A 25003-nucleotide genomic window follows, 5' to 3' on the forward strand; every position below is an offset into this window, starting at 1 on the left:
CATCGTGCCCTCCAGCATGACCTGGGACGGGGCCCTTCCTCTGAGACTCGGTTCTCCCTTTAAAATACAGACACACGTGGAGCTGTGGGTCAGTCATTCATTGGATATATACAAATCGAGGGCCTACTAAGTGCGGGAAGAATCACACACCTGTCCTGGGGTAGGAACCAGCTCAGGTGTCACCCTCCTGCATACCAGAGCCCCCACCCACACTTGTACCCTCACAGAATGGAGCCCTGGACTGCCTCATGGTTTTGCTGTGTGACCTCGGGCGAGTTACTGACCCTCTCTGAGCCGTCCTCGCTTTCCTTCTCTGGGCTCCCTCCACCACTGACATTAGTCTTGTCCTCATCAGCCCCCAGGCGATCCTGTTTCCAGCAGCTGCAGCCTCTTCCCAGCTCCTTCTGGCTGCTTGCCAATTACCCGGAGGAGCCAGACCCATCTTGAGGCACCCAGCTCCCGGCCACTCTCCCCCCCCCCCGCCCCCCCGTCCCCGCCTGCCATGCCCAGGCGTCCGTGACTAGCTGCTGGGCCCGGGAGCCCACGCCCATGGCAGGGAGAGGCCGTGTGGCCCTCTCACCCTGGCCAGGCCCTCGCTGGCCCCTGCTCCTTGTCAACCTTTGGAGAGGGGTCCCTGTTGGGCCTGCTGGTGGATGGGCCGCAAGGCCCAGGGCCACTGCCCAGGTTCTGGCCCCAGGTTGGCCAGACAAGTGAGTAATGGATTCTCCCTCCCAGTCCAGCTTCTCCCTTATCAGTGGTAAGAGTTGCTATGAATATTCATGGGACTCATGAATACTCACGCGGGTAATGACGCGCTCCTCTCCACCCCCTTGCCCTTGAGCACCTCCATAGCTCTCCAGGCTCCCTGCACCCTCTTCTCTCCTTGACCCCTGCCTGAGGGGGCTGTACCTGCATTGCAGTGAGGCTGGCAGGAGACCCCGGGTGGGAAAGACCCCTGGCCTGGTGCCCAGGGGGTCTGGGTTCCTGTCTCCACTCTGACCCCATTCTGCATGGGAGGGCTGCCTTCCCCTGGGCCTCAGTTTCCCTTCTGACCTCCATGGGCACCGAGGGTCCGGCCAGGCTGACTGCCCCTGGAACAAACACATCCTCTGATTCCACTTTCTGGGCGGGTGCTCCATTGTGTGGGGACAAAGCTGGGGGCTTGGGTTCTCTGGGGGTGAGCCAGGCAGACTTTGGGTTACCCAGGTGGGTAACCAGAGACGCCTGGGGTCCGATGTCACGGGCCTGCGGCCAGGGCCTGCTCAGCTAGCTGTCCCTTGGGACTGGGGAGACACAGGTGGGTGGGTGCACTCACCAGGAGGGGTGGGGTCAGCTGACAGGACAGCAAACGCGAAGAGCTGCTGAGCAGGCAGAGATCCTCTGCTGTGGTCCGTGTTCAATACCCGTGTCCGCAGGGGAGACCGGAGTGTTTACCTCTAAGATGAGGTCCATCTTGAGAGAGTCACCCTCACAATGCAGTAGAGACACTGGAGGGAAATAGGGGACGAGGGGCAGAGATACGGCAGGAGAGTTCAGATCTGGAGGCTGCGGAGGGGGTGGGGAAAGGGGCGGGAAGACCTTGGAGGTCAGGGTCAGGGTGAGCTGGGGCTTCCCTCTGCCTGGAGGGAGTCAGGCTCCACTGCTCTCGCTGCGTGGCCTTGGGCAGGCCGCCTGGCTCTGCATCTCAGTGTCCCTCTCTGTGCATGCCTCTTCCCGGTGTTTTCAAGGCCAGCTACCCTTCCCTGCGTGGGAGGGCCCCACCCTGGGGCATTTGGCCACTTGTCCGGAGAGGAGCCAGCCTGGGGAGCCGTGACACACCGCAGAGCCCAAAGCTTTGGGATTCCAAGAGGGCAAACCCTGCCTCTGCGTCTGCCCAGGCTCCCTGCCACCCCAGACCTCTGGGGGTGCTTCCTCTCCCGGCACCTCCGCCCATGCTGAACCCCGGTTTCCCTGCAGCTCCCTCTTTGCTTGTCTGACTCTCCCTGGGCTGCAAGCCGTGGGCATCCAGGGCGCCCAGCCCCGTCTCCTGCTGATGGACTCCCCCAGGGCAAGGAGCAGCTCCTGGCCCGCAGGCCTTTTCCAGGGCTGAGGGTCTCTGGCAGGAGCACAGCGGTGGCCAGCTTGTCGAGGAGAGTAAGCCCTGACCAGCACCTTCCAAGAGTTCTAAGACACGAGGCCCCTTCTGTCCACTGGTCACCAACTAGACTCCACGGACAGCGGCCTCCTTTGCACGTGAGCAAACTAAAGGCTCTGGGGGTCCTGATCCCTGATCCCCGTGCTTCCAACACACACTCTGACCCCCGTCCTGGGGCCCTGCCCTGCTCCCCGCAGCCTGGAGTGGAGGCTCGGAGTGGTCCGGCGCTCGCCCAAGGTCGTGCAGGGAGCAGGTGAGGCCAGGCCCCCACCCACGCGCAGTCTGCACCCCGTCCCACCTTCCCGGGTGGAGGACAGATGGCGGGCCCCTGCCCATGGGTCTCACTCAGGCTGACCCCGCATGAGTTCCTTCACCGAGACCCAGCCTTCTCCGTGCTGTTTGCCTAAATTTATTCAACTCAGTCTTCCCACAGGAGCCCCACGGCCACTGTCAACATCTGTGGGGACACAGCCGAGGAATGCCTAATGAAGGCTCGGCGTGGCCCCGCCATGGAGCACAGGCTGGGACAGATGGTCCATCATTACTCATTTTTATTAATTACTAGCTCCGCATGCCGCGACTGGCCAGCCAGCTCCAGGCTCCTCGGAGGTGCCACGGGCCCAGCTCTTCTGGAAGGAAGAGACGGCCCTTCATTTAGATCAGCGTGCCTCCCGGCCTCCTTTGAGCCACAGACATTTCTGGCTCGCGCGGTCCCTGGGGTGCTGGGCCGGGCGTGGAGCAGCGGGCTTGCAGCTGCCACCTGCCTGAGGGGACTGGGAGAGGGGCCTGCACAGGACAGGAACGGGGCTGCTGGGGACCCCGGCCCGGGGCTCGGGTGGGCACAGGACCCCCAGGAGCCAGCTCCAGGCTGCGGCCGCCTCCTGAGCCCTCTCCCTGCTGGCCTCTAGCCTGCGGGGCATAACCTGCCTCAGAAGGAGCCTGTCTTCCATCTCTGCCCTGCTGGCCTCGTGAGGGCCTTGGGGCCCGCAGACCCCTGGTGCCGGGGAAGCTTGTGCTCTGGGTGTTGGTCCGGTTGGAGCTCCACAGCCATCTGCAGATGCTCTAGACCCTGGCTTGATCCCCCCCGGGGGCTCCCTGGGCCTCTGGGGCCCCATAGCCTTGGGTCCCAGCCCAGCATTGCCTCTGACTTGCAGGGATGCAGGGTAAATCCCCCCATCCCGGGACTTAGCCCCAACTGCAAGATGGGCGCACGTCCTCCTTGCATGCCGAGTGGTGGGCGGCCCCAGAACCTGCGCTTCTACGATGCTGCAGAACTAGGACCAGGTCTGCTTTGGGCAAGTCCCTTGCCACCTGCAGCCTCCGCGAGGGGTGATCGTGTCCTGCCGGACCCCCGACGAGAAGGGGGAGAAAGTGCATGGGGGACGGTGACCCGCCACGTCAGACAGTCCTGGGAGGGGTTCACTGATGCTGGGGGACGACGGGGGGCCCCAGGCTGTGTCGGGCGACCTGGGAGCCCGCGTCTCCCTGCGGCCAGGACACCGACTTCCCTCCAGCTTCAGTGTGGCCTGTTAGCCCGGGACATGATGGGACATGAAGGAAAAGATTTCTAGTCAATAAAAAGGCGCCGTGGAGGCTTTTTATATCTTGCTTCTGTCGCACTGGGTAGGCGTTTTATCTGCTGCCCACTTGACAGTACATCACACAGCTGGGTCCCTGCCCTGCTGGTGTCCATCACAGCCTGTCCCGGGCTGCTGCCCATTAGCCCGCGAAGCCCAGACTCCCGAGAGGTCAGCTCCAGGGGGCACTGGTGGCTGCACAGCCAGGAGAGCTGGGGACACCTTTGCAGAGATGCAGGGGAGGCGAGGAGGTGTGGGTGGAGGTCACGTGGGAGGGGGCAGGCAGGGCTGGGCCGAGGACCGAGCTGAGGCCAGGAGCCCTCAGAGGTGGGCCCACCACAGGCTGCCCTGAGATGGCCCGAGGAGCCGCCCTGTCTGGGGCAGGACGGGGTGCTCAGCTCTTCTCAAGACAGAGCCAGGTGGGACATGTAGGTGCATAAACCAGCAGCTACCAGGGCTGAGTAGTGAGCTCCCTGCCACTGGAGGAAATCAAGCACATCCTGATGCCCCACTGGGCCAGGAGGCTTGAGTGGGAGAAGAAAGGACAGTAACACAAGGGCCGTGTGTATTTTTCTCAAAAGTAATTGAGCGGGGGGGCACGTTGTCCTGCAAGGAGGTGGTGGAGGGCCACCTCCCACACTAGTTGGTGCTTTAATGGAGGCCCAGGGGCTGGGCAGCCTGGAGGGATCTGAGGCCTGCAGCTGTAGATCCCAGGCTGCCCTGCAGAGGCGTCGACATGGACCCAGGAAGGGGTGGATCAGGGTGGCTGTGAGGAAGGCCACCCCCTGGACTCTCGTCCACATGCCTCTGACCCACGGATCAGGCCAGAGGGAGGGCGCTCGGCCAGGAAGGATGGAGGCGCTGGCCTCATTCCTGGAGGAGACTCAATCAATCGTTCCCTGCAGCAGGGCACCTCCTGGCCCAAATCTCCTACTTTGCCTGATTTTCCATCCTGACGGGGGCTCAGGGTAAGTGGCCTGTCTGTGGGGGCAGAGGGCCCTCCGGGAAAGGAGAGCAGCTGACACCGAAGCAGGAGATGGGACGGTCGGTTGGCATGGAGACTGCCAGGGGGAGGGGTGGAGTTGGCCTCTGTTCCCTGGACCCACTTGCCTGTCCCTCCCCTGGGATGCCCCCCCCCCAGCCAGGTCAGTTCAAGTCCTGTGAGGGGCACTGGGGCTCGGGGGCACTGACACAAGCCCTTTCCTGCAAGGTGATCCCCGACCAGGAACCACGACCCCAGCCCAGGTGATGGGCGTGCACGGGCACCTGAACCGGCCCAGGACACCCAAGCTGGGCCTGAAGGGCAGAGGCCTGGGGCAGGCTGACCAGTGTGCTGGACAGCATGCCACGCAGGGGCACAGGCGTAAGCACAGGCCTGGAGGTGAGGAGGCCACACCCTCAGAAGGGGACGAGCGCATGCTAGGATGGTGCCCACTGAACCCAGACCCGCCCTCCTGCCCCCGGGCTCCTGCGCCCCGGGGCTGGGCTGCAGCGGGTCTCCCAGGGAGAAGGGTGGGCATTGGGGTCCCCACCGAGCAGGGCAGCAGGGCTACACGCTGACGGCCCACCTGTGAGGAAGGGCACACCTGTGGCTCGGTCCCGAAGCACCTACTGTGAGTACTTTGCCCAAAGGTGGCACTGCTCTGACTGGTCCTGACCCCAGGGGCTCACGTGAGAAATGGGGGAAGGGCCGGTGCTGCTGCCGCTTTCACTGTCGGCCGGGGCCCACATGTGTTCAAGGCCACGCCCACCTGTGGCCTCCGACGGCCCCTCCATCTTGGAGTCCCTGGAGGGACCTGGCGGCCCCCCGGGGAGCTGTGGTCCCCGGCCTCTCACGCTGTAGGAGACCAGCTCCAGCCCTCAAAGCACGAGGGGCTGCAAGCCCCTTTGGGACAGCTGTCCTAGCCCCACCTCTGCAGCCCCGGGAAAGGCGGCCCGCTAGTTCCCAGAACTTGGAGACGCAATGGACCCGACCCAGGTGTGAGGCCCCCTCTGTCTGTCCGTCCATCTGTCCTTCCGGCCCGCATCCGGTCTGCAAACATTGGCTGCTCCTTGATGGTGGCCCTGGGCCGCGCCTGTCAGGGACACAGACCTGACGTCTCAGGGTCCCTGAGGGCAGGGTGCCTCGGCGCGGCCCGAGCTCCGACAGCCCCGGCTGTCGTAATCCACATTCCTAATCGTCAAGAGGGACAGTTCTGGAAAAAAAAAAGAGAACGAAAAGCACCATCATTCGGCCAGGTCTTACTTCTACGCACACGTACATTTGTTCTTCGCAAAATTGGAATTGAATTTTCTATGCAGTCATACTCTGTTGATTTCTCCACCCAACAGCCCATCGTGTGGTTTATCCCAGACGCGCGATGCCCACAAAGACGTGCATTTCTGCAGCCTCTGGCTTCCAAGGAGGAGACATGGCCCCCATTTCCTCCGGTCGGTGTGCAGCTGGCCCCGAGGAGCAGGTGGGGACACAGGTGCGAACAGAGGTCACGCAGGTGAGCAGGAGAGAGGCCAGAGCTGAGGCCACGGGGGAGCAGCGTGGCGTCTGAAGGCTGGGCAGATGTCTCTGCCTCCCTCAGACCAAGACACGCCATGGGAGTGGCGCTGCGAGGCCTCCAGGCGCCCAGCCCCACGATGGGGAAGAGCGGCCGTGATGTGCGAACGACTCAGAGCCGCTCAGCGAAACGGCAGCCAACGGACACACATCTTTGGACGGGGTGTAAGGAGCCAGACCCAGGGAGGGCATATACTCTATGACCCCAAGTTTATGAAATTCCGGAAGAGAGTAAGCCAACGTACGGTGGAAAAAGTCGGAGCCAGGGTGGCGCGGGGGGCTGGGGCACGTGGGCATTTTTGGAGCCAATGTTCTGTCTGTCAATGGGGGTTTGGGCTGCAGAGCACACATTAGAGCATTCTAGATGGTCCCCCTGATGTTTCTACATTTCATTATCAGTTTTACTGCAAAGAATGAAAAACTCCATAACGAACATTGAAGTCTAGTTTGTGCTGTGCGCGCTGCCTGTTTAGGGGTGTCGTGTATGGACATCTGCAGCCAACTGGGAAAGTGGTTGATTCCTGGGGGCTGGAGAGAAGGGTGATAAAGCAAGTGGAGCCAGACGTCTGCTGTGGGCGTTTGGGTGTCACTATAAAATTATATCAACTCTTCTGTATGTTTGAAAATTTGCAAGATTACATGTGAAAGCCAATGAAAGAGCCCAGGTGCTGTAGCCAAGCGGCTGGACCGTGGTAGCTGTTCACTGACCGTGTGTGTGAGACCTTGGACTAGTTTCTTGGACTCCTGGTGCCTCAGTGTCGCCACGGCATGAAAGAATTAATGAGCATCAAGTACTTACACACAGTAAGTACTGTCGTACAGCAGGTGCTTGAAAAGTGCGCCCTTTGTTGGTAGCAATTCCATTGTTGGTAATCTTGAGTTATCACGGCTCCTACATGTGCTGGAGGCAGCCCGGGAGGCTGACGGATAAGCCAAGGGCTTGCACTGAGTTCAAGAGTAAAGGGCCCCAAAGAGTCAAAATGATCTTGCAGATGAAGAACGAAGCAGAGGTTTCCCACGTCCCACGGTCAGGTTCTACAGGGAACGGGACAGAGGGGTCTGGCAGAAGGATAGAGACATATACACCTATGGGGTGGAGCTGAGGGTGCAGAAATAAACCCTTGTATTTACGGTCACTTTATTTTTGACAAGGGGGCCAAGATGATTCAACGGAGAAGGAACAGTCTTTTCAGCAAATGGTGCTGGGACCAACAACACGTGCAAAGAATGAAACTGGACCCCCTTTTCACAGCATCTGAAAAATAACTTAATGGATCAAAGACCTAAATATAAGGGCTGAAACTATAAAACTCTTAGAAGAAAACATAGGAGTAAATCTTCACCTTAGGCAGGGGCTTCTTAGATACGACATCAAAAGCACAAGCGACGAAAAGAAAAAAAAAATTGGACCTCATCAAAATTAAAAACTTTTGTGCTGCAAACAATTCCAACAAGAAAGTGAAAAAACAACCTATAGGAAGGGAGAAAATATTAGCAAATTATAAATCTAATTAGGAACTTGTGTCTAGAATATATAAAGAACTCTTACAACTCAATAATAAAAAGGTAAATAGCCTAGTGGCCGTGGACAAGGCCCCTAATAGACATTTCTCCAAAGAAGATTTACAAAGGCCGAGAAGCTCATGAAAAGATGCTCAGCATTATTAGCCGTTGGGAGATGCAAATCAAAACCACAGTGAGATACCCTTTCGCACCCACCGGGATGGCCAGAATCAAATAGACATAAAAACAAGTGGTGGTGAGGGTGTGGAGAAGTCGAAACACACACACTGCTGGTGGAAATATGAAATGTTGCATCCACTTTGGAAACAGTTTGGGAATTCTTCAAAATGTTAAACACAGAGTTACCATATGACCAGCAATTCCACTCCTTGGTATATACCCAAGAGAAATGAAAACACATGTTAATGTAAAAACTACGTAAACGTTCATAGCAGCATATTCGTTAATATCCCCAAAGCGGAAACAACCCAAATGTCCATCAGCTAATGAATGGATAATAAAATGTGGTCCATCCATGCAATGGAATATTATTAGCCAATCAAAAGGAATGAAATTGTGACATATGCTACAACATATAGGAATCTCAGCTTTGAAGTTCCTGCAGAAGTCTTCTGGGCAGGCGTTGGGCCAGCCCTATGGCATGGCAGTGGAAATGGGAAGAGAATGATTAATTCAAGATGCTACAGAGGCATGTGTCAAAGGGTGCAGGCATGGATCCTCCCTTTCCCTTCCTCTCCACATCGTGCCATCTCTGTAGAAGTTGGAGAAGAGGGATCTAGGATTCTAAACCGTGTAGGCCAAGTATTTGTCAGAAGGAGAAGCAGTGGAGTAGGAAGAAGGGAATCTAAATTTTCATCGTAGACTTGCTGCCAGCTAACATTTGACTTGGGCAAGAAACCTCACTTCGTGGGCCTCGTCTTCCTTGCGTGTAAAATGCTGCTGCTTCAGATGCTCTCTCAGACTCATTCAGCTCGTCTTCCACTCTTTTATTCCAAATGCCTACATCACAGGTTAACATGATTTGAGATAAACTCCATACCTGAAAAAACTGAAAAACCGAAAACAAAACCCCCCTGCGTTTTACCACTAAGACAATACCACTAAGTGAACTCAGCCGGTCCCAAAAGACCACAGAGCATACGATTCCATTGATCTGAAGTGTCCAGAAAAATCAAATCTACAGAGACAGAAAGTAGGTCGGTGGCTGCCTAGGGCTGGAGGTGGTGGTGGAGAATGCGGGTGACTGCTAACGGGTACTGGGCTTTCCTTTTGGGTAAAAAATGCTCTCAGATTAGATGGTGGCACAACTCTGTGAATACACTAACATCCATGGACTGGCACGCTTGAAATGGGTGCAGTGTGTGGCATGTAAATTATCCCTCAATAAATCTGGTGAAACAAGAGAGCCTTGGGTTCAGGTTCGGACTCGGCTCTCTGGGGCAAGTCTCTGTCATTCCAGGAACGAAGTTCAGTCTGATACGTAAAATGGGGCTGGGACGATTTGCCTCCCTGGGTTATTGCGGGGACCAGATGAGATGACAGATATGAAACAATTTTTCATTTTAACTTCTGTATTTAAATGTATTACAAAAGGAAATGTATGCACATTGTACAAAATTCAAATGGCAGACGTGGGTACTCAGTGAGAAGTCTCATTTTCTGGGGCGATGGAAGTTTCAATATCTTGATTGGGGTGGTGATGACACAGATGTATACGTTTGTCAAAACTCGTGGAACTGTACTCTTAAGGAGGTTGAATTTCATTGTCAGTAAATAATACACACAAGCAAGTAAAATGTTATTTTGTTACACCCTTTTTGTACTCGTAAAAAAAAAAAGTACTACATACATTGTTCCTCTCCTTGTTTGTTCCCCTCAAGACCGTTCTGGGAGATGGACTCAAATCAGTCTGCGCTTACCCAGCTGCACGCGCCTCCACGTGGATGTGTCCCAGCGCTCCACCGCCAGCCGATATTTAGGATGTTTCCAATCTGCTGCTATTACAAAGAGTGCTTCAGTGAATAACCTTGAATGCAGTAATATATCATTCTTCACGTTTGTGAGCAGTCTCTGGAGGACAGATTCCTAGAAGTACATGCTGCGCCAAAGGATATATGTATTTGTAATTTGGACATTGTTTCAGATGTTCCAAGAGTGCCTGCTTCCCTATACCATTGCAACATGGTGTGTCATTAAACTTTACTCTTTGCCCATTGGATCAATGAAAAATCATCTTTGAGAGTAATTTTAATTTGCATTTCTGTTGTTAAGTGTGAGACTGGGCACTTTTTGTATATATAAGTGTTATTTTTATTTCCTTTTCTGTTCATAATCTCTGCTCACTTTTTTCCCTCTTGGGTATATTTTTTTAATTGATTTGTAAGAGCTCTTTACATATGAGGATAAAGGATCTTTGCTTGGATATAAGTTGGACATATTGCTTCTTTTATGGCTTTTGGGTTTTATGTTGTTTGTTGTTGTTACTGTGAAGTTCCGGGCACAGGAAGAGACAGTCTCCATTTTTCTCTGGGTACCATCTCCCAGGATGGGGCTGGGGAGGGCTCTTCTCCACATTAATCCCGGCCACTTGTGTCCCTCTGCTCTTTCCCTGCGTACTCTCAGGTGACTGACTGACCTGCCTGGGTCAGCTCCTCCCAGCCAGGCCATCGTTAGAGGAGAGAGGAGCCATGACGGGGGTGTGGAGAAATGTGAGGCCCTCGTCTATTCTGAAACTGCGCTCAGTCACCCCTCCTGTGCTGGCCGGGTGTATGGCACCTGGATGCAGAGGTGGGTCAGACTGTCCTGCTCTGCTGAGTTCACAGTCTGGTGGAAAATCCAATGTGGTGAGTACTTGGCCGGGGGAATCTCAGAGTGTCCGGAGGAAAGAGGTGGGGGACACAGGCACGGGGGGGGCCCTAGCAGCTCGGGAAGGTGGTGGCCCCACAGCCCCAGGCCCGAGGGCCCTCACTTCCTAGCTTGCCTCTCCCCAGAGAGCACTGGGGTGCATCCAGATACGGCAGTGGGTTTGTTACAATAAAAACAAGAATCTTGCTGACCCAGTTCCTGTAGCGTTCAATCCTGGCCTCCCTGTGAAGCGGGAGGTGTTAATAGTACTCATTTCTAGGGTGGCCGCGAGGATGAACTGAACTGATGCACGCAGCAAGCACACACTTGACACATGGAAGTGAAGTTTATAATTCCATGTGGGTGGGCGCGAGTGCACGTGTGTTAGGTGTGGACTCAGGATTCCACGTGGGCGCGCGCGAGTGCACGTGTGTTAGGTGTGGACTCGGGATTCCACGTGGGCGCGCGAGTGCACGGGTGTTAGGTGTGGACTCGGGATTCCACGTGGGCGCGCGCGAGTGCACGGGTGTTAGGTGTGGACTCGGGATTCCACGTGGGCGTGTGAGTGCACGTGTGTTAGGTGTGGACTTGCGGTGTATTTGACTTGGGGGTGCTTGGAGCAGGCTGCCAGGCTATACCAGCTACAACTTAAGCTGGGCTTCTGTGAGGGTGGAGCAGTATCCCGCGTTCTCGACTAGATAATGCCTCGTGGTGGAGTGGGCTGGTGGGTGAGGTTGCGGCTGCCTATAGACATGAGGTGTGTGGGTGCAGTGTGTCTACAACAGAGGCTGGGCGGGAGGGGGGGTTCTCAGGAGGAGAGGAGTGTCTGAGAGATGAAAGAGGGAGAGAGAAAGAGAGAGGGAGGGAGAGAGAGAGGGAGGGATCTTGCCTCACAGGAGACACACCAGAGAGAGAGCCCTCTGCCTTTATTTAGCCCAGAGAGAGACGGGCCTCCCTCCTCCCTCCGGGTCTGCCCTGGGGTCTCCCATTCCCAGCCTGAGGCGGGTCTGGCCTTTCTGGGGGGCAGCAGCCAGGCTCTGCCCTCTTAGAGCAAACAAAGGCGTATTTCCACATCTCAAGATGCTGGAGCAGGAAAGGCCTGGGTATCCGGCAGGAGTGCTCCCCTAAGGCAGGAGCACCGCGCCTGGCGAACCAGGTCACCGAATTGCAAGGCCCTGGCGAGTTGGGGAGAAAGTGGGAACGGGGGCTGTGAGCCGGCCTAGGCTACAGAGGGGCAGTGCACCTCTAGTAGGGACCCTTGGCAAGAGAGACACCCCCCCCCCAAGGCAGCCTCTGCCCCCACCTCTCGGTCCCAGGAGGTCTGAGCACCCCTCAAGGACAGGACAGCCAGAAGACAGTGGCTCCGACATTGACCGTCATCCTCTAGGCGCAAGGGTCCAGGGGCAAGGTGGTGGCCTATCCTCTATCCCGGACCTCTCTGGGGTCTCGGAGGCGCGGGTGGGGTTGGGAGGAGCTGGAGGGCAGCAGCGGGCGCCGCAGGCTGGACGGAGTTTATGGGCTGCGGAGAGGCCGCTGGACCAGACCCCGAACCGGAACCCAGCGCGCCCATCCTCGGCCTGGCCAGCCTTTGGCCGCGTTGCTCGCAGCCTCACGCGCCACTCCCACGCCTGTCCCGGCGCCTCCTCCCGGGGGGGGGCGCCCCTCACCCTCCAGCAGCCCCCTCCCCTATGCCGCGCGCGCCCCGCGGCGCGCAGGTCGACCCCGCCGTCTCTGTCTCCCATCCCGGGCCGGGGCAGGACGCGGGGCAGGGGCGCGGCGCAAGGCGCGGCGCCCGGAGGGTCTTGCCCCGCGCGCCCTCCGGCGTCCCGGCTCCCGGGCTCCGACACAGCGGCTCAGGAAGCGGTGCGCAGGCCGTGCCGGGCGGGGGCGCTCTTGAGTCTGGTTTGGAATTCTCACCGAACACGCAAGCCGCAGGCTGGGCAGCGGCCGTGGGGAGCGGGAGCCGCCCCGGGAGGCGGTGTGGACGCTGGGTGCGGGCTCAGGGAGACCAGGGCGCTGCGGATTTAGAACCCTGTTTAGAGGCCGACCGAGAGATTTCAGTCCCCCGGGGGTTCGGGAGGCGAATGTAGGGGAAGGGGATCGGTGGGAGGAAAATCCGCTAAACCGAACCTTCCGGAATCCGAAGAATCCTGGCTGATCCCACACACCCTCCTCGGCCCTCCCCCTAACCGAAAGGGGGCGGGGCCGAGCAGTGGGAGGGTTAGTGGGGGTCAGCAATCTGGGGGAGGGCAAATCCTTTAGGGCGCGACCTCCAGCAGGTGCAGGGCCCTCCCCATCCCGGAAACGCGCGCCCCTGCGGGCCGAGCAATTGCACTCGCGGACGCGCGCGCCCACACAGGGTCTGACTTCGGGTCAACTTTCACGCGGTTCCCGGGTGTGTATGCACAAGGCAGTGCCCGCACGCGCGTGCACATCTCCGCCCCAGGGGCCCACCTCCCATCTCCACCCAGTGTCCCGACTCCTAGGCCTTCGGGGGCTTCTGCTCTAACGTGGCCTGGGGCGGGGCGGGGGCGCGCAGAGCGAGCCGGAAGGAGGGGGCGAGGATGCCGCTGGGCTCCCCACGCCGCCCCCACAGCACGCTCCAACTTTCCCTCCCGCCTCACCCTCCGGACACCCCCAGTCCACCGACGTGAGGGATCGCCACCGCCGCGCGCCCCGCCCGCGTCCCCCACCCCTCCTCCAGCCCTCCCCGCTCGGGCTCCTCCACGAAACCTTCGCTCACGCTCGGAAAGAATGTGCTACAACCTCGGCGCGGCCGCGGCCGCCACCACCGCGCCCGCGCCGGAGCCGGAGCCGGAGCCGCCGCTCCCCCGCCTGCCCGGCCGGCCCAGGGCTCGCCACGCGCTGTCCCCGCCGCCGCCCCGCGCTCGCCCCGCGCTTGACGCAGTGAGCGCCGCAGCCCGGCTCCCGCCGGCTCCGCTCCTCTCCCCGTCGCAGGCGGAGCCCAGCCCGGCGGGCTCCGGGAGTGGCGGGCAGGGCGCGAGGGGGAGGAGATCTGTCTGGAGCCAGCGAGGCCGGAGGAGGAAAAGCTGGAGGAAGGAGGGGAAGCCGCCGCCGCCGCCGCCGCGCTCCGGGGACCTGGGCGCGCGCGCTCCGCTCGCCCGTGACCGTGCCTCCGGCCCCTGGCCCGCACCCCGGCCCAGGTAGGAAGGGGCGTGTAGGGGAGGGTGCTGCGGCTTGGGGGTCGCTTCTACCGCAGCTGCAGGGCCAGCGGGTCCCAGCCCCTGGGGGAGGCAAGGAAGATGTTCTCCCAGGCGGCAGCGGGGGCGGGCGCGGGGTCCCCAGCGGCTCTCGCAGCCCGGGCCGCTCCAGTCCCCGCGCCGTGCCCTGAGCGTCCGCGCCGGGGCCGAGTCCCCTCGCCGGTGGGGCTTTGGTTGTGGCGCGTTGGGTCCGTCGGTCCTGGGCGTCCCCGCTCTTGGGTTCCGAGGCGGGCGCACTCGAAGTTAGCAGTCGCCCAGCCCCGGCTGGACAAACTTCCCTCCCCGACGCCGCGGCCCGAAGGCCCGGGACTCCGGACCCCTCGGGCTAGGAGGCGCCTTGGGGACCCCGAAACTTTCCTGAGCGCTGTGAGCACGAAGGGCGGGATAGGCAGGGATCGGGGTAGGGAGGTGGTCTTGCCTGCGAGGGAGCAGTGGTAGCCGCGGCGCCCCAAGTTGACGCGGAGACTGCCCCCCATCTGGAACCCCATCTTGTAGTCGAGGACGGGCAGGGAGCAGACTGTGGGCGCCTAGCCTTCGCACAGCCGGCGTGGAGGGAGCATTGCTCCGCCCCCCGCCGCTGGAGCCCTTGGAGGGGGTGTTACAGGACCCCCCCCCAATCCGGTCGCCCGGCTCTGCCCGCTGCTGCCATGCTCGCGGGAAGGAGCCGGCTCCGGGCTATTAATAGGCGCCTGTAACCCGCACCTGTCTCCGCCGGGGAAGCCGTGAAGCTAGGCTTGGCTGCGGGGTGTGGCGGGACCCCAGGCCCGGAGCTGCCCCCGACCCTCATGGTCCTCATCCTGTCGCTCTTCCCTCCACGCCCCCCCGCCTCTCCCCTCATTCTTTACTCTCCGGTCTCGGAGTGTCGCCCCCCCCAACTTTTGCTCTTCCCAAACTGCATGGTGTGGCCTGTGACCGCCCAGACCGGCGCGATCCTAGCACAGCCCTCACCCGAGCCCTCCGGCTCTGGGTGGGTGTGGGATCCCTGGGGCCGGACTGCCGGCGGTGAGCGGGAATTCCTGCCAAGCTCACACTGCTGCGCGGCCCATTCACCCGCCCCATCTGAGCGGCGGGGGTAGTGCGGTGGTCGCCGCGAGCAGCCGACGGGGTTCTGGAGAGTGAAGGAGACCCGCGAAGCTCTTGAGAGGGTTTTGGGGTGTAGCTACAGCCTCACGTGCAGGGAGGAGGCGATGTCCTGGTGGCCGCCACTCCAGCGTCGCCTGCGCGCACCCCGAAGGCCCAGGAGGACTCCATTTCCTCCCCCGCCCCCGGTCCACCCACCCCCAACAGTCAGACCGGAGCTTGAGTGGATGTGAGGATTTGGGGGACAGGGGACACGGGGTACTGGTTCCCGTCTCCCCGTCTGCAACACCCAGCCCCCAGGCAGCGGGGGGGGGTGTCTTTGTCCCCAGGGCTGGCCGCGGGCCCCGCCCCCTCCTTCAACTCCGGGACCCCGACGCTCTCCAGCGCTCGCTTGCTGTGCTCCAGCGATCTGCGAGCCTCGGGGAGGTAGGATCCGCATCCTTTCCCCCGCTCTGGGTCTGGGGGTGGGCTAGGGGGCGTGGAGCGCCGTATGTGGTCCCTGACAGATGTCCTCGCGGCGGCGCCGGCGTCTCTGTAACAGAATTAATGACTTACACGCAGGCCGCCAATCGGCGCGGCCACGGGGGAGGGGCGACCCAGCCGAGACTCAGCGGACGAGGTCGCAGCCCTAAGGTGCAGCCTCCGCTTGGGGTGGGGGGTTCAGTGGCCAGGACCCGGAGCCCCGCCTTCCGCCCCACCTCCAATCCCCTGTGCCCCCAACTCAGCGATTTGCTCTCTGTGGGGCCGGCTCACGGATCCCCCGGGTGCCTGGGCCCTCCCTGCCCCTCCCGTTGGCCTCTGAGCCCCTCCACAGAGCCCTAACCCTGGGCAGCCAATACTTGCCTGGGGGGTGGGGCAGTGCCGGTGAGGGCGCTCTGAGGCCTCTGGCCTTGGCTTCTACGCCTTGGAGATGGGCGCGTAGCCCCTGGGCCTGGGGAGCAAGCAGCAGGAGGTCGGGATGCAACTCTGGGCAGGCCCTAGCTCGGTCCCTGGCATACCCCAGCGGCCCATCCCAAGCCAACCGGATCCTTCCTGAGCCCGAGCTGCTTGGCCAGCGCAGCCCTGGGGGAACCAGCCAGAAACGGGAGTCAGTCACCTCTGGCAGAGGCTTGCCTGGGAAGGAATGCACTGGAGCCTCGGCTCCCGTGCATTCCCTGCACAGGGCTGGTGAGGCCAGAGGCTTGAAGGGTGATTTCTTGGACCTTCCTGGAGTGACCAGTGTCACTCTGGGGGAGGACCAGTTTCTCCCCAGTCCCAACTGCAGCTGCGGAGGGCCTCTTAGACAACAGGGAGGGGAAGGGGGTCCTCTCACCAACCCCTCCGTTCCCTGGTCCCCAGGCCTGGCACATCCGAGGCTTGCAGTATATCTATGTGGTAATAGCCAGGGCCTGCCCTTGGCCTGAGGCCTGCTGGGACAAGGGTCCAGGTAGGAGGCAGCCCAGGGAGAAAGGCTGCAGCTCAGATGCCCACGCGGCCCCGCTGCCTCCTTCCCTGTGCCTCACCCTGACCCCCGGAGCTGTGATACGTTTCTAGACATACCGCCCCCCAGTACATAAGCACGGGGCACCCTTGCTTTTGTCCTAGCACCCCCTTTGTGGCTTTGCACCCCCTCACAAGGGAGCCCCACCTGGCAGGCAGGAGGGGGCCACAAAGCACTAAGGTCCTCAATTCCCACCTGGCAGGGGGAGGGCAGCGTAGAGCCCACTGCCCACTTCCTGGCTGACCTTCCGCGCCCAGGTGGTGCGGGGCGAGGGGGACCTGCCGGTCCCTACAGGAGTCGCTGGTGCTGTGGGCGTTCATTCACATTCTCTCTCCGGTCCCCACACACTATAGGATTTATCTTGATTTGCTGTCTTTGAATTGAGTCAACTCTTTTGTATGCTCGGTGAATTGCCCAGCTGCTGGCGGGGAGCGGAGAGCGTGCCGGGGGTACTGAGGCCGGGAATCAGAGGCGGGCGGGGGACAGGAAGCGGGGAGGGGGCTGCGGGCGCCGGCGGGGACGAGCCAGGCTGCGCGGGGACACGAGCGGCCCGAGGTGCGGGCCGGGCAGCCCACCCGGGCGGCCGGGGGCACCGCCGAGGCCTGCCCGGCCCCAGCGAGGAGCCCCGAGGGGCCAGGAGGCTCAGACCTGGGGTCAAAGCTGCCCTTCGGGCTCTGCTCCGGACCTGCTGTGTGACGTGGGGCAAGCCTCTGGGCCTCTCTGTAACTTGCGGAAAGGGGGCTTCCGCACACGCAGGTTGTGAGGGTCAAACTAAGAGGGAAGAGTGCGCCGAGCCTCTCGGAGTTTTCCCAGAGGTTGGGGTGAGTGAGGGAAGGAAGGGGGGCCAGGACTGGGGAGAGGGTGCCAGCCCTACCTGTCCGCCCCCGGCCCCCCAGCTCTCTGCCCCCGGATCCCTACCTTCTCCTAGGTGGGCCGGACAGCCGGGCCGAATCGGGTCCTGAGGACGCCTGGTCTTTGCTTAAAGGGGAGGGGTCGTGGGTGGCTCTTCCCGGCCACAGCTGTTGCGCGCGCCCCTACGCGAGGGCGGCCCCGCCCCCACTCGGACGTGGGTGGAAGGGCTGGAGAGGGCCCGAGAAGGAACCCTCCTGCGCTTTCTAGTACCTCCCCTCCCGCTGCCCTCCCCTCCCCCTCCCCCTCCCCCTCCGCTCGGCGGCCGGAGGGCAGGAGCGCGGCCGTGAGGAGGCCGGGCGAGCGCAGGGGGTTCTGGAGGGAAGGGGGAAGGGGGAGGGCGCGAGACTCCGAGCCGGACTCGAGCAGGGAGGAAGAGGGGGTGGGAGGGAGCGCGCAGGGGAGGGGGGAGCGCAGGGGAGGTGCGCGAACACCAGCCCCGCTGCCCGCGAGGCGAGGGGCGGGGCGGCGCGCGCGGATCGATGGGCGAAGCTGGGGAGGAATTTCAATCCCCGGAGCGAAGTTAGAGCTTGAAGGACGGCGGCGGTGGCGGCGGCGGCGGGCGCAGCCCCGGAGCGGCGGCCGGGCGAGCAGGTAAGTGCGGAGCCCGCGGAGCCCGAGTCCACGCGGGACTGGGGCCGAGCCTGGGCACGCGGGAGTCCAGCCACTCCCGGGGGCGGCGCGGCGGGCCGCGCACCTCGCGTCGCCGGCGCGCTCTCCCTACGCCCCCGGCCCTAGTGCGCCCAGGCCCAGCGCGCCCTCCGAGCGCAGCGGGCAAAGTTGGAGGAACTTGGCGGCGGCGGCGGGGAGAGCGGGGTCCTGAATAGGGGTACCGCTGGCGCCCCCGGAGCGCCCCTGCCCCTCGCACAACTACTCCTCGCTAGGACCTGCCCCTTCCCCAGCACCTCTGCCCCCTCGTCGCTCCCTCGTCGGTCCGCATCCCACCCTCGCCCAGAGCTGCTGCTCCCTGCGGTCGACCCGGCGCGGCCCTTGCCCTTCCCCAAACCTCCTCGGCCGAGGGTCCCTGAGCCCCGTCGGTGCCGGTGTCACCATTCCTGCCCTGTCTGCCCGCTCTCCGACGTTGCGCGCCTCCACACTAGGCACCCCGGGACGGCCCAGCTTTACTCGGGGGAGGGGCCGCATTCTGCGATCGGGGAGCCAAAGCCCTGGCGTAGGGGTGGGGGCGGGGGCCTTTGCTCAGAAGCTGGTGGATGTTCTCCACCCCTCCCCCACCTCGGACCCGTTCTCACTGTCATCCCTTGGGGGAGGGGTGCTGAGCCTCCTTGCCCCAACCTGCCTCTAAGGACGCAGGTCCCCCCTTCCATCCTGTAAAATCCGCAGGTCACCTGCTCGCTGCTCAGGGTGGGGCCCCTTGCAGGTGTTCCCCCTCCAAATCAGACCGACAGCCTCTGGCATCAAAACCAGACTCTTGCCGGCATCAGCTGTGTGACCTTGGGGCAGGTAAACCTCCCAGAGCCTCAGTTTCCAAGGCTGTAAAATGGGGGTACAATGAAAACGTGCGCCTTGTGGAAGGAGCACCACAGGGGAGGCTCAGCACAGGCGGGGCCCTGGGGGCCTCTCCTCCAGGCTTGGGGAGACCAGGCCAGGTGAAAACGTGCGCCTTATGGAAGGAGCACCACAGGGGAGGCTCAGCACAGGCGGGGCCCCTGGAGGCCTCTCCTCCAGGCTTGGGGAGACCAGGCCAGGTGAAAACGTGCGCCTTATGGAAGGAGCACCACAGGGGAGGCTCAGCACAGGCGGGGCCCCTGGAGGCCTCTCCTCCAGGCGTGGGGAGATCAGGCCAGGTTTGCAGCCCCAGCAGAGCCTCAGGTGTGAGCCATCTTCCCTGAGCCCTTGCTCAGATGCAGCTGGGTCTGCCTCTCTCCCTCTCTGTTGGGCTGGGGGCTGGGAGGAAAGCACTGACAAGATCTAAGATCTCAGGAGCCTTGGAGGCAGGAGCTTTCGAAGGCTGCAGGGCGAGGGGGGATACAAAGGTAGACTTCCCCAGTCTCCTCTCTCTGGGGCTGTCTCCGGTGAGGCCCCAGCCCCAGAGGAAAGGAGCAAACGGGGCTTATGTTGGTTTGAAGCCACACAGTCTCCTGTTTCCTGGCCTGCACCCTGGGTCGTTGCAGCTCTCAACTTCTAATTGAACGAGCAATGGGGGACACACTCCCAACCTCGTCTCAGGTCTGCACCCTGCTTCATCAGAAGAGGCACACTCAGAGGCAGAGGGACAAACTGCAGATGGCCCGTGCGTCAGAGGGAATGCCCACCTGCTATCTAGATTCGGGGGCTGGAGCCGGGCCAGGACCCCAGCACTTTGGTGCCTCACTTTCCTGGGCTCTTGTTAAGGGACGGCTGAACACGCCCTGGGCTCTGGGTCAGGAAGGTTGGCAGTCATACAGTCGGATCCTCTTGGACCCTCTCCTGCCAGCAGCTGTGCAGTCCCCCTGGCCACGGCAGCAGGCCGGCTGCCCGTGTATCATTTAGGATGATATAGCAGCCACAGGCCTGGAGTCCTGACTGGGAAAAGCAGGGATGGGCATCTTATCCTGAGACCTGGCAGATGTGGGCGGTGGGCGAGGGATGTGGTGGGCATGTGTACCTGGGCCGGGGGATGAGAAAGCCTGATGTCCCTTCCCCAGAGCCCCACAGGAGTCCCTCTGGAAAGCTTAGCAGTTCTTCACAGATTTTAGAAGCTGACGCCCGCCACCTGAGCTGGGGAGAGGCTGCTGCTCCCCCAACTCCCTACCCCCCCAAAAAAACCCAGGTGGCTGGGGCCCCCAGGAGAGACTTGGGCCCAGCAGCCCCTCTCTTAGACCCTGGGAATTTGAATCTAACTGTCTGCTTGTCAGCACCACCTGCTCCAAGAGAGAAATTAGTGGGGCCAGAATCCTGACAGTGGCTTGGGTCTCAGCAGGGCAGCACGCGGGTGCCTGCCTGGCCCCACGTCCGTGTGTGTCTCTAAGACGCACACACACACCAGCTCTAGATTTCAGTGGGATTTTCTGAACACTCAGGAAACTCCTCAGATCCCTCGGGTCAGGGCCCCTACCCCTACCTTGCAGTCCCCATCCCCTTAGAGACCCAGAGCCCATTAGCAGAGGACCCTGTTTCTGAGGGCGCGTAGCAGCGGGAGAAATTTACGAGCAGAGGTGCTTGGACTGGGGTGTTCATATATCTCCGCAGGAAACAAGCAGGCAGACCCCGTGGTTGCCTGGGCTGGTGGTGGATAATACACATGCGGGGAGGGCGCAGGATGAAAGATGCGGTGACTGACAGGCAGGAGATAGATCTCCAGGGCCGGGTGATGGGGCCATAAATTTCCAAGCGTGAACCTGGAGCAGATGGTGGCATTGCTGCGCCGTGGACATTGGATACATTTGTCATCTCTCCAGCAACCCCCGCTCATGCCCCCTGCATCGCCTTTCCCTTTTTGTCTCCCGTCATGGATTCCGATTTCTTCCAATAGAAGCTTGGGTGTCACCTGGCCTTGGGCAGGGCTCTGTTGGGGTGACTGATGGTGGAGCTCATGCAGGGGACTGCAGCCCTGCTGTGGAAGGGACTTTGGTATCGTCCTTCCCAGGACCCACCGTACAGATGGGGGGACTGAGAGACTGAGGCCGGAGTGGGGTGGGGTACTGTCTGGGGATGCACAGTGAGTGGGAGCAGAGGGTGGCGGAGGGGCTCCTGTGCCCCTGCTGTGTTGGTTCAGTTCTGGTATTTGAGCAGGGCAGGCCGGCCTCGGACACTGCCAGGTACCCTGTGTCAGTGGGCGACTACGTAGGTGAGCAGGAAGTGGGGCGGCGGGTGTGGACACTCACCTCCTCTTTCTGGCCTGCCTGTGTGTGGCCGGCTGAGACCTGGCTTTGCCGAGCTCTCCCGGGGAGGGGAGGGGAGGGGGAGGAGTGGGGTTGGAGAGACCACCTGGGACCCAGCAGCCACATGGGGGCAGCAGCCGAGGCTCTGGGCCCTCTGAGCTGGAGGGTCCCGAAGGTTGTCCAGCAGACGTGTTGAGGGTCCACTGCGTGCTCCGCTGGGGTCTGGGGATGAGACTGTGTGAGGCCCCGGCAGTGGGGGGCTTGTGTCTGGGCTGGGAGACAGCCGATAGACATGAACACGCAAGTACATGTACACCATCCTTCCCAGTGGAGATCAGCCGGTCTGGCCCCATCTTTCAGAAGGGTCCAGCATCACCCAGGATCACACGGCAAGCACGTCACGAGGCTGAGGCTGGAATCCTCCTGGGAGCCAGGCCTAGGCTGGCCTCGGGCTTAGAACAGAGGCTGGGGGCAGCGGGGGGCCCCAGAAGGGCCTGATAGCCTCCTTAGGGGGTCAAGAGGGGGCTGCATGCTCTGGGCCCTGGGGACTGAGGAAGAGCTGTGGGGAAACTGAGTCACCAAGGCTGGCCTGGTGTCTGAGCACTGGGCCCCGCCTGCCCCCAGGCCTCTCCTGACGGCGCCCGCCACCCACCCTGCAGCTGAGACTCCTGGGCTGTTGCGTGCTGGGAGACCCCGAGACTCTGACTCATCCCTGCTGGGGCGCCTCCCTTCCTGTCCCAACAGTGAGCCTTAGTTCCTAAGAATTTGTGGCCAGTCTGGCCCTCGGGGCTCCCCACCCCGTGAGTGGGCCCCAGCTCCTCCTTGGGGGGCTGCTCTGTCCCAAGCATGGGGGCTCCCAGAAGACGGGGTCTGGTGGGCCCGTAAGCATTTAGATGATCTGGGAGGAACCGGCCCCCCAGATCAGCAGCAGGGGCCGGGAGCAGCAGAAGCTGAGGTGCTGACCAGTAGCAGGGGATGAGAAGAGGGGGCGTGGCCCGGGAGCACCCAGCAGCCCTCCCAGCCATCAGTGGGGCCACTGAACTCGGTGGAGCCACTGATCTCGGTGGAGCCACTGAACTCGGTGGAGCCTCTGACTCAACTCCTCCATTAAACAGATTGGGAAACTGAGGACCAGACAGGACAGTGACAGCAAGCCCGGCTCAGCCCTGCTCCCACGCTCTGCCGGCCCCGCCTTGGAGACAGCAGGGGGTCTTTTTAGACCCCCCCCCCCTTGCCTGCCAGGTGGGGCCCCAGCGGCCCCGCCCTCAGCTCTCCAGCCTCGGGGGAGGGTGTGCGTGCAGTGGACCAGCCACGCTCCACCCCTGCTGCCTCTGGGCCCACACTGGTCCGTGCCCCTCTTTAACACTGTCCCCCTACCCCCAAGCACAGCTCTCTGCAGCCCCCCCCCAGCAGCTACTTCGTAGAAGAGCCGGTTGGATAACAAGCATCTACGAAGCCCCGCTGTGTTGAGAGCTGTCCACCAGTGCTGGAGAGGCGGACGGCATGACAGAGGGCCCAGGGTCTGACCCCGAGAGCGGGCCACTGCGCCCCTGCCTTGGGATGCGGTCGGGTCCAGTCAGAGTCTCCCTCGGGCAGGGAACCCGGGGAGATGATTGATGATTGATGGCCGAGGCTCCCTCGTGTTTGCTGATAGATCCTGGTTCATTTTCGGCAGGACCGAACCGGGCACCTCTTCCTCCTTGGCTCCCGGTAGCTGACACAGATCCAGGGGCTGGCCTCTTTGCACGTGGGGATGGGGGCGGGCTGGGCTGGCCTCAGGGGTGGGGGACCAAGAGCCCTGTCTAGAAGGGGGCTTTCTAGATCCTTTTCACACACAGTGGGCGCTACAGAGAGAAGGCTTACAGAGCGTGCAGTGAGGAAGCGCCACTGGTCCTGTGTTGTCAGGACAGAGCCTGGAGGACTTCCTGGGAGGGGCAGTGTGGATACCAGAGCTGCCCTCTGCACCCACCCCCCCAGGCTTCCATGCTGCCCTGGAAACCCGAGGGCCAGGGGGTGTGCTTCTGAGCCTGTCTTTCCTGTTCCTGGCCTCTGCCATCCCCACTAAGCTATCTCCCCTACCTCTGATAGCCCTACAAAAGTTTCTGGAAGGGCCCAGCTGCAGTTCAGGGGTAGCTCAGTGTCTGGCTGGCCGTGCGAGCTGGCGGCTAGCTGCCTTTCTGCCTGTGCCTCAGTGCTTTCGTCTGTCAAATGGGTCTAGAGCAAACGCCCTCCCAGGGTGTTGGGGCTGGAAGCAGAGTCTGGGGCCAGATGCATGGTCCCCGGTCAGGAGGCCCAGGCTGTGGGGTGGGTCCCTTCTCCTCGCTGAGCCTGTTTTCTCCTCTGTAAGGTGAGGACTGGGGTGCATGGCCAGCTGTGGTGAGGCTGAAATGGTGATACAAGTTCTGTGAAAGGCAAAGTTGCCACTGATGCTCATGGAATCCTTGGGCCTTTGGTTTTGTCCTGTGGGACCCTCACTCAGGCCTGTGGACCCACTTCCTCTGGCTGCACAAGCCTTGGCCCTCCTGTCCCTTTGCACTTTGCTGTGCAGAGAGGCACGGAAAGAGGGAGCTGGGAGGAGGACAGCAAGTGCAAAGGCCCTGAGGTAGCGAGCACCAGGCTTGGCGTGTTGGAGGAGGGATAAGGCCCACCTCCAGAGGTGCGAGGTCAGAGGGAGACAGAGCCCATTGTGCCTGGGCTGCGAGGGCGTCGGAGTTCTTGGGAAGAGGTGGATCTCATTCTGTTTGCCTTGGGAAGCTTTTGGGGAGTTTGAGCAGGTAAGGGACGCAGTTGGCTTCCACGTTTGAAAGGTCCCTCTGGCTGGAGGGGAGGGGAGGAGTCTTAGGGGCATGTGTGGGAAGGAGCCTCCCGGTTAGGAGTGTATGCCAACATCTGGGTGAGATGGGGCAGCCCGTAGCAGGCTGACGGCGCTGGCGAGGGACAGACAGGGAGGCCTGCGCCATCTGTTTTGACATCGCTTTAAAAATTGGAGCTGTGTTCCTGTAGAGAAAAACATTCTGTAAAGCAAAACCCGTATTCCCGTTTATATCGAAATGAGGGATGCATTTGAATAGAGACTGGGATTGCGTTAAGTAAATCCTGTTTTCCGCTGACATCCATTAACATTTCAGAGATGCCTTTCCAAAGGGAGAGGAACCCCCCCACCCCCGCAAAAAACAATGGGTGGGTGTGAAACCAGGGGGTGACTTGGCGCCGACCCTGGGGGTGCCGGGTGCAAGTGGCGTGCGGGTTGTTTCCCCAGGCGGCTGGCAGGCGCCTCCTTTCAGAGACGCACTCGTCAGGTCTTAGTGTGCATGTGCGTGTGTGTTTGTGTGTGCGCGCCCGTGTGTGTGTCTGTGTGCCCAAGTGTGTGCATGTGCATGCCTCCCAGGGACGCTGCTCCTTTGTCCTCTCGGGGACCAGAACAAACAGCAGGTGTAGTCTCACGAGTTACGTTGCCCGATGAAGGGCAAGTTCCAATCTCAGATCCTGTCTGAGGGTTGAAGTTCTGTAAAATGTATTTCTCGCCTGCTTTTTTTTTTTTTTTTTTTTTTTTAGCAAATTCAGTAGAGCGGACTGCGGTTTTAAAAGCAAGGGGCATGGAGAGTTCCCAGGGGCCCCCAGTGGCCCCCACGTGGGCCTGGAGCTGGCCGGCTCTGCGTCCTGGGGGAGAGGCCAGGAGAGACTCCGTTGGGTTCATTTTGGCTTCCCCACAGAGCAGGAACAGGCTAGATCTGAAGGACATGATTCACCAGAGACAGCCTTTTAGAAAAACATCTCTCCAGAAATCCAGAGGTGCACCCCCCGTCCCCGGCCTCACCCACACGTCAGGGCTGAGACGCCCCAGCCTGGGCAGCTGTACCCA

At 61.2% G+C, this 25003-nt stretch overlaps 2 protein-coding genes across 20 annotated transcripts in view; one reads left to right on the forward strand and one right to left on the reverse strand.

Annotated features, from left to right (window-relative positions):
• The window catches only part of PSMG3 (proteasome assembly chaperone 3), a 476610-nt gene that overhangs the window by 51002 nt on the left and 400605 nt on the right, over positions 1-25003 (reverse strand). The window lies entirely within an intron of this gene.
• ELFN1 (extracellular leucine rich repeat and fibronectin type III domain containing 1) overlaps positions 1-25003 on the forward strand; it is a 129426-nt gene that overhangs the window by 48929 nt on the left and 55494 nt on the right. For 4 of the 19 annotated variants that reach the window (XM_067705318.1, XM_067705311.1, XM_067705313.1 and 1 more), the window contains one exon: positions 356-10629. The gene's annotated coding sequence lies outside the window, so the exon portion shown is untranslated. Of the gene's footprint in view, positions 1-355; positions 10630-13717; positions 13795-16961; positions 17233-17812; positions 17915-25003 lie in introns of those variants that run through there. The other 15 variants (XM_067705307.1, XM_067705315.1, XM_067705319.1 and 12 more) reach the window with 15 other exon arrangements.

This window comes from Pseudorca crassidens, chromosome 15 (assembly GCF_039906515.1).
Source record: "Pseudorca crassidens isolate mPseCra1 chromosome 15, mPseCra1.hap1, whole genome shotgun sequence".
Lineage (NCBI taxonomy): Eukaryota > Metazoa > Chordata > Mammalia > Artiodactyla > Delphinidae > Pseudorca > Pseudorca crassidens.